This window comes from Aegilops tauschii, chromosome 7 (assembly GCF_002575655.3).
Source record: "Aegilops tauschii subsp. strangulata cultivar AL8/78 chromosome 7, Aet v6.0, whole genome shotgun sequence".
Taxonomy (NCBI): Eukaryota; Viridiplantae; Streptophyta; class Magnoliopsida; order Poales; family Poaceae; genus Aegilops; species Aegilops tauschii.
In genome coordinates, this window is record NC_053041.3 from 252,751,641 (window position 1) to 252,766,271 (window position 14,631).

Below are 14,631 nucleotides of genomic sequence, written 5' to 3' on the forward strand. Positions count from 1 at the left end.
AGATGCCCGCTCCTCAGCACCCCGACTACTATCCAGACTACTGATCGATTACCAAGTTAGGCCAAAAGCCTAAGCTTGGGGGAGTACGTGTTTCCCACCGACATTACATTCATGTTCACACATTTCATTCCAGTTGTTGGTGTCCACACTTTTTCATTGTATCATCCATGTTAAATTTGTTTTCTCGCTTTCTTCTTGTGTGTTTGAAAAACCTTAGAAAAACCAAAAAAAAACTTAGTTGTAGTTAGTTTACTTTCATTGCATGCTTAGTTGTGTTACTAAAAAGAAAACCAAAAAAGATTTCCTTGTTCTTCTTTTGCTTGTTGGGAGTTATCCCGTGTAAATAGTTTCTCTCATTTTTGCTTTTCCCTTTTATTTGCTTGTTCAAGAAAACCAAAAACTCCAAAAATATTTCAGTGTGTTTCTCTAAATTTCTTTTCTTTTTTTATTTGAGTCGTACCGAGGAGAAGACCACGATAAAAATGTTGAGTGGCTCTCATATGAATAATTGTTGATCTAATAAAGAGCCCATTTTACCTTGTCTTCTCTTGTTGAATAAAATGTTTACAGATTCCAGCTTAGTCCACGGCACTCTTCACTATTATTATTTTCATATCGTTCGGTCGTGCAAGTGAAAGGCAATAATGACGTTATTCGATAAACTGGCCGTGGCAGAGAAAAGCAGGTATGAACTCGACTTGTTCTGTTTGTGTAAATATGTTTAACCTAGTATCCATGATTCAGCCCATTATGATTAAACATGTTTGCAATGACAATTAGAGATTATAGTTTCTCATGCCATGCATAAGTAGCTAGGAGTGGATAATGATTTATCTTGGATATCAACATTGCGTTAAAATGATTGTGATGTTGTATGATGATATGGTATCCTCCTCTGAATGTTCGAGTGGCTTGACTTGGCACATGTTCATACATGTAGTTGAATCAAAACCAACATAGCCTCTATGATATTTATGTTCATGGTGTTCATATCCTACTCATGCTAGTATCCAATGTTACTTATGCATAATGCATGTTCATGACCGTTGTTGCTCTCTAGCTGCCACTTCTCAACCTAATTTCTAGCCTTCGCCTGTGCTAAGTGGAATTCTGCTTGTACATCAAAAACCTGGAACCCAAGTTATTCTAGATGAGCACACCATATCTACCTATATGCGGTATTACCCTGCCGTCCTAAATAAATTTGCATGTGCCACCTTAAAAAAAACTTCTAATAAATATCCTTTTTGTGTGCCTGGATCGTTCATGGAACGACAGGAGGTGGTCGGTATCTTCCATGCTAAGCGGGTTATTCTCAGGTAGAGTGTTTATTCACTCGCCATCGTACGAGAAAAGGGGGGTAATATGGATGCCCAGTCCCAAACTGCAAACAGCAAAAGCTTACAAATAATCAAACAAAAACTCCCAATGGAGTCAAAACATTTACTTTTATCGCTTGGGAACCGCCACTTGCGTGCTTAGCATGGAAGATATTGATAACTGATAGTCGTGAAGTAAACAAAAAGGATGCATCACTACTGCAGGATGCTGCTAACGCGACACTACGATCAGAGACCCTTTGACAAAACTGTGTGCGATGCAATAATCGCAAACGGTGGTGTAAAAACTGTCAAAAAGGTGCAAAATGTTTGCGATGACGGATGCATCAAACACGGTTCGGATTTAGTTGCGTGTGCGATGCAAGGCATATGGTTCAGTTAAATTAACTGTTTGTGATGAGGAGGAACAAAAGAAACGGGTAGCCAGATGAAGGTGAGTGCGATATACAGCATATGGTTCACTCGGATGAACTGCTTGTGATTAGGCAACACAAAAGAAACGGGCCAGATGAAGGTGTGTGCGATGTACAACATATGGTTCACTCGGATGAACCGTTTGTGATTAGGCAACAGAAAATAAATGGTCAGCCAGATCAAGGTGTGTGCGATATACGACATGCGGTTCACTCGGATGAACTGTTTGTGTTGAGACAAGACAACAAAAACAGTTCAATATAACAAGATGTGTGTGATACGCGGCAAACAGGTCTGTAATCAGAAATGTGTGTGAAGACCGATAATAACACAGACGATTGCTTCTAATAAGACGTATGTGATATGCTCTGTCTACACAACATCTATTGGCCATTGGGGGATGGGCGGTCATCCGGATACGCCATAAGGATGCGAAGAGGCATCCTATATCAGCAAGGACTAGCTGTTCCACCAGTAGCTCATGTAAGAGAACTCTCAAGTTAAGTGTGCTCTGGCTGGAGCAGCCATCAGATGGGTGACTAGATGGGAAGTTGTGTTGATGTTAAATTAACTGATAGGATGGGTCATATTTGTCAAATTAAATGACTAATACGGCCCATCCCATGAGTTAATTTAACCTCGAGGTCCTTGTTTTTTATTTTATTTTTATTTTTAACACATGTTAAAGAAGGTCTACCGCATTACTTTTTGAAAATGTGCAATACATGGCATACAGTTAATCCATCCGACCTGTTTGTGATGGAATAAGCCGTGTGTGTTGTGGGCTATCGTTGCCTTCCCAATCATAATCATTACAACAAGTGGTAGGTATCACAAAATCATACTCAATATCATCATCCTCCATCAACATATTTGATTCACTTTCATGAGGCACATTGGTGATAGGAGCAACATTATTTGGGAGAGATACCTTTTTACCTTTATTCTTTCTTCTTTTCTTCTTCTTCACCACATCATGTGTGGGTTTAATTAATTTTTTCAAGCTTCTTGTTGAAGAGATTGATTGAATAGGAAGCTCCTCCTTGTTACCTGATTCATCATAATAAACACTAGGAGGGTATTGGGAAACATTTTCCCTTTCATTAGTACTCTCTTCATATTCCATTTGTTTTCTTGTCTTTAGGTAGTTGGCATATAAGGATTCTCAATGCAGTTTACCGCACAAAACATATAAATTTCTTCTAGATCAAAATCAAGAAATCTCTCGGGATTTGGAAAACCCTTAGTTATATGTTTCATTTCTGCATACCCCAAAATAAGACTAAGCTCTTTATGATGCTCATGGGAAATCAAGTTATCACAATTTTTGGACACGATTTGATCATGAAACAATTTGCATTGGAGATTTAAATGACCACGTTCATTGCAAAGTTCACAAAGATGGGAAAAAATTACATCTTTCAGCACAATCATCTAGCCTCTCTTGCAACCTTTTCATTTCTAAATATTTTTTCTTCTTACAAAATCTATCTTCCCTTTTTGGTGTGCAAATGCATTCCCAATTCACTCCGCAAAAAATGACATGCTTATAAGAAACATTTTTGTCATGACTTGTGCAATCATCATTAGCATTTTGGATATTCAAAGAATTTATACTAACAACATTGCAATCATGCTCATCATTTAAATATTTTGTGCCAAACATTTTATTGACTTCTTCTTCTAACAATTGAGCACAATTTTCCTTTCCATCATTTTCATGAAAGATATTATAAAGATGATCAATAATATGATGCAACCTCAATTCCATTTTTTGTAGTTTTCTTTTATAAACCAAACTAGTGATAAAACAAGAAACTAAAGATTCAATTGCAAGATCTAAAGATATACCTTCAAGCACTCACCTCCCTGGCAACGGCGCCAGAAAAAAGCTTCATGTCTACTACACAACTTTATTCTTGTAGACACGTGTTGGGCCTCCAAGCGCAGAGTTTTGTAGGACAGTAGCAATTTTCCCTCAAGTGGATGACCTAAGGTTTATCAATCTGTGAGAGGTGTAGGATGAGGATGGTCTCTCTCAAACGACCCTGCAACCAAATACAAGAAATCTCTTGTGTCCCCAACACACCCAATACAATGGCAAACTGTATAGGTGCACTAGTTCGACGAAGAGATGGTGATAAAAGTGTAATATTGATGGTAGAAATATGTTTTTATAATCTGAATAAATAAAAACAGCAAGGTAGCAAATAGTAAACGGGCACAAAAATGGTATTGCAATGCTTGAAAATGAGGCCTAGGGTCCGTACTTTCACTAGTGCAACCTCTCAACAATGCTAACATAGTTGGATCATATGATTATCCCTCAAAGTGCAATAAAGAATCACTCCCGAGTTCCTATTAGCGGAGAACAAAAGATGGAATTGTTTGTAGGGTACGAAACCACCTCAAAGCTATTCATTACGATCAATCTATCCTAGAGTTCGTACTAAAATAATGCAAGCTATTCTTTTCGATCGATCTAATCAAGAGTTCGTACTAAAATAACACCATATGACACATATCAACTAACTCTAATGTCACCTAGATACTCCAATGTCACCACGAGTATCCATGAGTTAATTCTACGATATGCATCAAACAACTTCATGGTCATAATATTCAATCCACACAAAGAACTATAAGGACACCCCAAAGTTTCTATCGGAGAAAAGATAATAAAAACGTGCATCAACCCCTATGCATAAATTACCCCAATGTCACCTCGGGAATCCGCAGGTTGAGTGCCATAACATACATCAAGTGAATCAATATGATACCCATTGTCACCTCAAGTATTCATACCGCAAGACATACATCATGTGTTCTCATATCTAAATATTCAATCCGACAAGAAAAAACTTCAAAGGGTAAAGATTCAATTCATCGCAACAAGAGTATAGAGGGGAGAAGCATCATATGATCCATCTATGTTAACAAATCCCATGATATAGATCACGAGAGAGAGAGAGAGATTAAACACATAGCTACTGGTACAAACCCTCAGCCCCGAGGGTGGACTACTCCCTCCTCATCGTGGTGGCTACCGGGGTGATGAACATGGCCACCGGTGATGATTCCCCCCTTCGGCAGGGTTCCGGAAAGGGTCTAGATTGGTTTTCAGTGGCTACAGTGCTTGCGGTGGCGGAACTTCGGATCTACGTTAACCCCGAGGGGTTTCGGAATATTTGGGAATTTATAGTGCAAAGAAGGGGTACGGGAGGCCACCGAGGTGAGCACAACCCACCAGGGCGCGCCTGGGGGCCCAGGCACGCCCTGGTGGGTTGTGCCCCCCTCAGGGCACCCCCAGGTGTCGCTCTGGCCCAATGGATGTCTTCTGGTCCATAAAAATTTTCCAAAAAGTTTCGTGGTGTTTGGACTCCGTTTGATATTGATTTCTTGCGATGTAAAAAACAAGCAAAAAACAGCAACTGGCACTGGGCACTGGGTCAATAGGTTAGTCCCAAAAAATGATATAAAGTTGCTACAAAATGATTGTAAAACATCCAAGGATGATAAAATAACAGCATGAATACTTCATAAATTATAGATACATTGGAGACGTATCACAGCTAGATTCGAATTAGTATACAAAAACAGATAGAAAATGGAATTCATAATATATATATATACATAAATTGTTCATTAGTTCATCACAGAATATGTATATAATATCATCACATATACCTGATCATACTTAACTACTAGGTACAATGCATAAAATTGAAAACGAACAATACTAAAACTAATAATCCCTCCTGGGGCCAGTATTCCGGCAGCCCCTCGCCAGCAGTCCCTGGTGCGCGGCGTCTTCCCAGTGCGGAGGCAGTACTCCGCCTCCTCCGCCTCGCAACGCTTGACGTACCGATCTGCCTCTTGCTGGCAGACTCGCGCGAACGATCTTGCCATTTCATTGGGCGACCACCGGAGCTCCTCGTCGGTGGCACACTGGAGCTTATCGGCCCACCTCCTATGACATTCCTTGCGAAGTACCCGTCTTTGTACACCTCCTCAGCACGACGGCGCGCCCGCCCCCAAAGCTCCGCCGCCTCCTTTTTCCAGGCGGCATCACGGGCTTCACAGGCCGCCTGGTACCTGGCTTCCTCCTCCGCCATCTCCTTCTTGAACGCCACTTGTCTGGCTTTCTCAGCCGGCGGCAGCGACTTCCACAGACAAAGATTGTACAGGCCCCAAAACCAATCCAAAGTTGGGGGTCCAACGCAACCACGTTCGGCGGTGCGTAGGGGTCCTCATCGCTGCTATTCGAGTGAGCGTCCTCAGGGGCGGCGACTCCTCGTCGGCGCGTGGGCAGACCGGTGGAGCCATGGCAGAGATTTGAGAGAGAGAGAGAGAGAGGGCGAGCGAGGGGAGGATGTAGATGAGAATGCAGGCGGGACGACGTGAGAAAGGTAGTATTTATTGGCGGCCGGAATCTGGATCGACGGGGACAGTACACACGCCGGTCGCCGGAATTTACGAGTACTGTAGTTTGAATTACACACGATTCCCGCAGCAAAATCCGTGTGTGAACGTAATAGTTGACGGTTTCCAATACACAACCGTGTCTGATTAATGATCCCCGCCACTCACATTCCAAACCTCGAGCCGTGAGATAGAGTGCTAATCGTGTGGGGGCCGGTTGTCTTGCCAGATCTTTACATTTTCTTTTTTGAACACCAGATATTTACATCGTCTGATGATTTTTTAACTCGCACACAAGTACACAAAAATATAATTTTTCAAATCGTTATGGTTAGGCGTTGCATGTAGATGTAGTTCAAATTTGAATTACGGTCATTAAATGGCTAGAAAATCACTTAAATGTCTTTAAAAGGTCAAATGACCCCTGAAATTTTCAAAATTTCCACATGACAGTTGTATTAGTGCACGTTAAACGTAGAAAAAAATTAAAGGCCGTAAGAGGAAGCTATCTCCCGTTCGTCATCAAACATGCATTGTTCCCTCTCGGAACCACTAACCTTCTGGTGAGTTGCTCCGGTTTGTGAGGGGTGTGTGTCCGAACTTTCGTCAAACAGGCCAATTTTTTTACCAAATCATCTTGGTGGCATGACATTAAATCAAGCAAGGTTTCTTGCTTTTCTGATCATTTTTTAATTTTTGGAATTAAAATGCCATGGCACACCATGCATGTGCCCATGCCATGAGACCAATATGTTTGAAAATTCCTTCTAATTTACTGCACATGGAATTAACTCGCACACAAGTACACAAATATGATTTTTCAAACCATTAAGGTTAGGCGTTGCATGTAGATGTAGTTCAAGTTTGAATTACGGTCATTAAATGGCTAGAAAATCACTTAAATATCTTTAAAATGTCAAATGACCGCTATAATTTTCCAAATTTTCACAGTACAATTGTAGTAGTGCACGTTAGACGTAGAATAAATTTTGAAGGCCGTAAGAGGAAGCTATCTTCTGTTCGTCATCAAACATGCATTGTTCCCTCTCGAAACCACGAGCCTTCTAGTGAGTAGCTCCGGTTTGTGAGGGGTGTGTGTCCAAACTTTCATCACACATGCCAATTTTTTACCACATCATCTTGGTGGCATGACATTACGTCGAGCAAGGTTTCATGTTTTTTTGATCATTTTTTTAATTTTTTGGAATTAAAATGCAATGGCACTCCATGCATACGTATGCATGTCTCCATGTCATGAGACCAATATTTTCAAAATTCCTTCTAATTTACTGCACATGGAATTAACTCGCACACAAGTACACAAATATAATTTTTCAAACCGTTTTGGTTAGGCGTTGCATCTAGATGTAGTTCAAATTTGAATTACAGTCATTAAATGGCTACAAAATCACTTAAATGTCTTTAAAAGGTCAAATGACCCCTAGAATTTTCCAAAGTTTCACATTACAGTTGTAGTAGTGCACGTTAGACGTAGAAAAAAATTGAAGGCCCTAAGAGGAAGCTATCTCCCATTCATCATCAAACATACATTGTTCCCTCTCGGAACCATGAGCCTTCTAGTGAGTTGCTCCGGTTTGTGAGGGGTGTGTGTCCAAACTTTTGTCAAACATGCCAAATTTTTTACCACATCATCTTGGTGGCATGACATTACATCAACTAAGGTTTCATGTGTTTCTGATATTTTTTATTTTTTTTGGAATTAAAATGCCATGTCACTCCATGCATACATATGTATGTGTCCATGTCATGAGACAAATATGTTTGAAAATTCTAATTTACTGCACATAGAATTAACTCTCGCACAAGTACACAAATATGATTTTTAGACCGTTATGGTTAGCCATTGCATGTAGATGTAGTTCAAATTTCAATTACGGTCATTAAATGGCTAGAAAATCACTTAAATGTCTTTAAAAGGTCAAATGACCCCTTGAATTTTCGAAAATTTCACATTACAGTTGTAGTAGTGCACGTTAAACATAGAAAAAAATTGAAGGCCGTAAGAGGAAGCTATCTCCCGTTCGTCATCAAACATGCATTGTTCCCTCTCGGAACCACGAGCTTTCTAATGAGTTGCTCCGGTTTGTGAGGGGTTTGTGTCCAAACTTTCGTCAAACATGCCAATTTTTCTACCACATCATCTTGGTGGCATGACATTACATCAACCAAGGTTTCATGTGTTTCTGATATTTTTTAAATTTTTTGGAATTAAAATGCCATGTCACTCCATGCATACATATGTATGTGTCCATGTCGTGAGACAAATATGTTTGAAAATTCTAATTTACTGCACATGGAATTAACTCGCACACAAGTACAGAAATATGATTTTTCAAACCGTTATGGTTAGCCGTTGCATGTAGATGTAGTTCAAATTTGAATTACGGTCATTAAATTGCTAGAAAATCACTTAAATGTCTTCAAAAGGTCAAATGACCCCTGGAATTTTCCAAAATTTCACATTACAGTTGTAGTAGTGCACGTTAAACATAGAAAAAAATTGAAGCCTGTAAGAGGAAGCTATCTCCCGTTCGTTATCAAACATGCATTGTTCCCTCTCGGAACCACGAGCCTTCTAGTGAGTTGCTCCGGTTTGTGAGGGGTGTGTGTCCAAACTTTCGTCAAACATGCCAAATTTTTTACCACATCATCTTTGTGACATGACATTACATCAAGCAAGGTTTCATGTGTTTCTTATATATTTTTAATTTTTTGGATTTAAAATGCCATGTCACTCCATGCATACATATGCATGTGTCCATGTCATGAGACAAATATGTTTGAAAATTCCTTCTAAATTACTTCATATGGAACTAACTCACACACAAGTACACAAATAAGATTTTTCAAACCGTTTTGGTTAGGCCTTGCATGCAGATGTAGTTCAAATTTGAATTATGGTCATTAAATGTCTAGAAATTTACTTAAATGTCTTTAATAGATCAAATGACCCCTATAATTTTCCAAAATTTCACATTACAGCTGTAGTAGTGCACGTTAGACGTAAAAAATTGAAGGCCGTAAGAGGAAGCTAGCTCCCGTTGGTCATCAAACATGCCTTGTCCCTCTTGGAGCCATGAGCCTTCTACTGAATTGCTCCGGTTTGTGAGGGGTATGTGTCCAAACTTTCGTCAAACATGCCAATTTTTATCACATCATCTTGGTTGCATGACATTACATCAAGCAAGGTTTCATGTGTTTCTGATTTTTTTAAAGTTTTTCGAATTAAAATGCGATGTCACTCCATGCATACATATGCATGTGTCCATGTCGTGAGGCAAATATGTTTGAAAATTGCTTCTAATTTACTGCATATGGAATTAACTCGCACACAAGTACACAAATATGATTTTAAACCGTTTTGGTTAGGCGTTGCATGTAGATGTAGTTCAAATTTGAATTACGGTCATTAAATGGCTAGAAAATCACTTAAATGTCTTTAAAAAGGTCAAATGACCCCTAGAATTTTCCAAAATTTCATATTACAGTTGTAGTAGTGCACGTTAGATGTAGAAAAAAAATTGAAGGCCGTAAGAGGAAGCTATCTCCCGTTCATCATCAAACATGCTTTGTTCCCTCTCGGAACCACGAGCCTTCTAGTGAGTTGCTCCGGTTTGTGAGGGGTGTGTGTCCAAACGTTCGTCAAACATGCCAATTTTTTACCACATCATCTTGGTGACATGACATTACATCAAGCAAGGTTTCATGTGTTTCTGATATTTTTTTAATTTTTTGGAATTGAAATGCCATGTCACTCCATGCATACATATGCATGTGTCCATGTCGTGAGACAAATATGTTTGAAACAATTCCTCCTAATTTAGTGCATATGGAACTAACTCGCACACAAGTACACAAATATGATTTTTCAAACCGTTTTGGTTGGGCGTTGCATGTAGATGTAGTTCAAATTTGAATTACGGGCATTAAATGGCTAGAAAATCACTTAAATGTCTTTAAAAGGTCAAATGACCCCTAGAATTTTCCAAATTTCACATTACACTTGTAGTAATGCACGTTAGATGTAGAAAAAAATGGAAGGCCATAACAGGAAGCTATCTCCCGTTCATCATCAAACATGCGTTGTTCCCACTTGGAACCACGAGGCTTCTAGTGAGTTGCTCCGGTTTGTGAGGGGTGTGTGTCCTAACTTTCATCAAAAATGCCAATTTTTTTACCACATTATCTTGGTGACATGACATTACATCATACAAGGTTTCATGTGTTTCTGATATTTTTTTAATTTTTTGGATTTAAAATGCCATGTCACTCCATGCATACATATGCATGTGTGCATGTCATGAGACAAATATGCTTGAACCTTCTAATTTTCTGCACATGGAAATAACTCGCACACAAGTACACAAATATGATTTTCCAAATTGTTATGGTTAGGCGTTGCATATAGATGTTGTTCAAATTTGAATTACGGTCATTAAATGGTAGAAAATCACTTAAATGTCTTTAAAAGGTCAAATGACCCCTATAATTTCCAAAATTTCACATTACAGTTGTAGTAGTGCACGTTAGACATAGAAAAAAATTGAAGGCCGTAAGAGGAAGCTATCCCCCATTCATCATTAAACATGCATTGTTCCCTCTCGGAACCACGAGCCTTCTAGTGAGTTGCTCCGGTTTGTGAGGGGTTTGTGTCCAAACTTTTGTCAAACATGGCAATTTTTGTACCACATCATCTTTGTGGCATGACATTACATCAACCAAGGTTTCATGTGTTTCTGATATTTTTTAAATTTTTTGGAATTAAAATGCCATCTCACTCCATGCATACATATATATGTATGTGTCCATGTCGTGAGACAAATATGTTTGAAAATTCTAATTTACTGCACATGGAATTAACTCGCACACAAGTACACAAATAAGATTTTTCAAACCGTTATGGTTAGCCGTTGCATGTAGATGTAGTTCAAATTTGAATTACGGTCATTAAATGGCTAGAAAATAACTTAAATGTCTTTAGAAGGTAAAATGACCCCTAGAATTTTCCAAAATTTCACACTATTGTTGTAGTAGTGCACGTTAAACATTGTAAAAAATTGAAGGCCGTAAGAGGAAGCTATCTCCCGTTCGTCACCAAACATGCATTGTTCCCTCTCGGAACCACCAGCCTTCTAGTGATTTGCTCTGGTTTGTGTGGGGTGTGTGTCCAAGCTTTCGTCAAACAAGCCAATTTTTTTACCACATCATCTTGGTGGCATGACATTACATCAAGCAAGCTTTCATGTGTTTCTTTTTTTTTATTTTTTGGAATGAAAATGCCATGTCACTCCATGCATACATATGCATGTGTCCATGTCGTGAGACAAACATGTTTGAAAATTCCTTCTAATTTACTGCATATGGAACTAACTCGCACACAAGTACCCAAATATGATTTTTCAAACCGTTTTGGTTAGGCGTTGCATGCAGATGTAGTTCAAATTTGAATTGTGGTCATTAAATGTCTAGAAAATCACTTAAATGTATTTAAAAGGTAAAATGACCCCTATAATTTTCCAAAATTTCACATTACAGTTGTAGTAGTGCACGTTAGACGTAAAAAAAATCGAAGGCCGTAAGAGGAAGCCAGCTCCCGTTCGTCATCAAACCTGCATTGTTCCCTCTTGGAACCACGAGCCTTCTAGTGAGTTGCTCCGGTTTGTAAGGGGTATGTGTCCAAACTTTCATCACACATGCCAATTTTTTATCACATCATCTTGGTGGCATGACATTACATCAAGCAAGGTTTCATGTGTTTCTGATTTTTTTAAGTTTTTCAAATTAAAATGCCATGTCACTCCATGCATACATATGCATCTGTCCATGTCGTGAGACAAATATGTTTGAAAATTCCTTCTAATTTACTGCACATGGAATTAACTCGCACACAACTACACAAATATGATTTTTCAAACCGTTTTGGTTAGGCGTTGCATGTAGATTTAGTTCAAATTTGAATTACGGTCATTAAATGGCTAGAAAATCACTTAAATGTCTTTAAAAGGTCAAATGACCCCTAGAATTTTCCAAAATTTCACATTACAGTTGTAGTAGTGCACGTTAGATGTAGAAAAAAATTGAAGGTCGTAAGAGGAAGCTATCTCCCGTTCGTCATCAAACATGCGTTGTTCCCTCTCGGAACCATGAGCCTTCTAGTGAGTTGCTCCGGTTTATGAGGGGTGTTTGTCCAAACTTTCGTCAAACATGCCAATTTTTTTACCACATCATCTTGGAGACATGACATTACATCAAGCAAGGTTTCATGTGTTTCTGATATTTTTTTAATTTTTTGGATTTAAAATGCCATGTCACTCAATGCATACATATGCATGTGTCCATGTCCTGAGACAAATATGTTTGAAAATTCCTTCTAATTTACTGCACATGGAATTAACTCGTACACAAGTACACAAATATGATTTTTCAAACGTTATGGTTAGTCGTTGCATGTAGATGTAATTCAAATTTGAATTACGGACATTAAATGGCTAGAAAATCAGTTAAATGTCTTTAAAAGGTCAAATGACCCCTAGAATTTTCCAAAATTTCACATTACAGTTGTAGTAGTGCACGTTAAACATACAAAAAATTGAAGGCCGTAAGAGGAAGCTATCTCCCGTTCGTCATCAAACATGCATTGTTCCCTCTCGGAACCTTGAGCCTTCTAGTGAGTTGCTCCGGTTTGTGAGGGGTGTGTGTCCAAACTTTCGTCAAACATGCCAAATTTTTTACCACATCATCTTGGTGGCATGACATTACATCAAGCAAGGTTTCATGTGTTTCTGATTTTTTCTAATTTTTTGGAATTAAAATGCCATGTCACTCCATGCTTAATTGTGTCATAGCCGTTAGACAAGTATGTTTGAAAATTCCTTCCAATTTACTGCACATGGAATTAAATCGCACACAAGTACAGAAAATATGAGTTTTCAAACCGTTATGGTTAGCTGTTGCATGGACATGTAGTTCAAATTTCAATTACGGTTATTAAATGGCTAGAAAATCACTTAAATGTCTTAAAAGGTCAAATGACCCCTGAAATTTTCCAAAATTTGACATGACAGTTGTATTAGTACTACAAAATTTCTCATCCATTTAAAACACTATCCGTTGCCACTTTACTCCAAATTCGTCTTTCACAGCTAATAAAAAATATCTACAACATCACACACAATTGTTTCTAGGAACCGTTTGCGATGAAAATATCTGGGTCTATTTAAGTCTCTCTCCTTAAGCTTCGCCGGCTCGTCTGCTCCAGTGTCGGCAACCCCGGAATCCATGAATCCCGATCCCCATTCCCACACCCCCTTCTTGCAATGATGATGTCGCGAAAACGCTTCGTGAAGGCCCGTACGATGGCCGCGTCCCCCCCCCACCCCCGAGTGCTGCCGCCTTCGCCGAGAGCGTGGCCGCCTACGCCGAGAGTGCTGCCGCATCCGCATTGAGCGTGCCCGCTTCCGCCGAGAGGGCATATGCGGTAGCTGGCAGAACAGTTGCAGCAGCCGAGACGGTTGCAGCTGCTGCTGCGACGGCGGCTGCAAACATCGAGAGTGCTCGAGCTGCCGTCCATGCCGCCAATGTCGCCCTGGCCCGGGTCGAGGCCATCCACACCAAGATCGAGGATGCACATGCCAAGATATTCCAGGCCACCTCACACTCCATTATGCAACCCACGTACGAAAAGGTAGCGGTGGCCATGGAGCACCTGCTTCCTTATGAGGTCGCCGAGTGGGAGCTGGAGATGCATGAGGCGGCAGAGATCGAGGAGCGCCAGGAGGAGGAGTTGCGCGTGGCCGAGGTCGAGGTAGAGAAGAGTCTGTCCCTCGAGGAATCGGCGGTGGAGTACCAACACGAGCTCTGGCGCAGCCACTACTACGAGTACTACAACCTTGAGGGCGGCGCCGAGGACGAGGACGTGGTCGACTTCAGCAGGGGGACGCAGAGTCCACGAACGGCGGCATGTCGCTAGGACAAGTCATCGACGTCTCATCTCGCATCGGTGATGCATAGGCCGGCGCGGGGACGGATTTGTTTAAATTATGCGTACTTAGGCTTTGTTTTTAATGCTGGTCTTTTGTTAGAGCAATGTTTAGGTCAACTAGCTCTGTTTAATTACTAAAATTGCTCGATTCAGTAAGTGTGGTCTGTCGGCTGTACGCTCTTTGTGTGCCCAAATGAGCAAGCGATGTTAAATTATGCAATGACGTACCCGGGGAAATTTCCACCAAAATTTGAATTATCAAACTCAGCCCATGTGCGTAAAGCAGAAGAATCATTTGGGATGCACACAATCATTCAAAGTGAATGGTCCGGCGGTACCGCGCGCCAAGTTTCCCTCCACATTTCCAAAAGTTTGGCCTACCGCCAAAATATCTACCCCGCCCCCTCCCCCCTTCCCCACCCCCTTTTCTCCCGACCACAAGTCACATTTCCC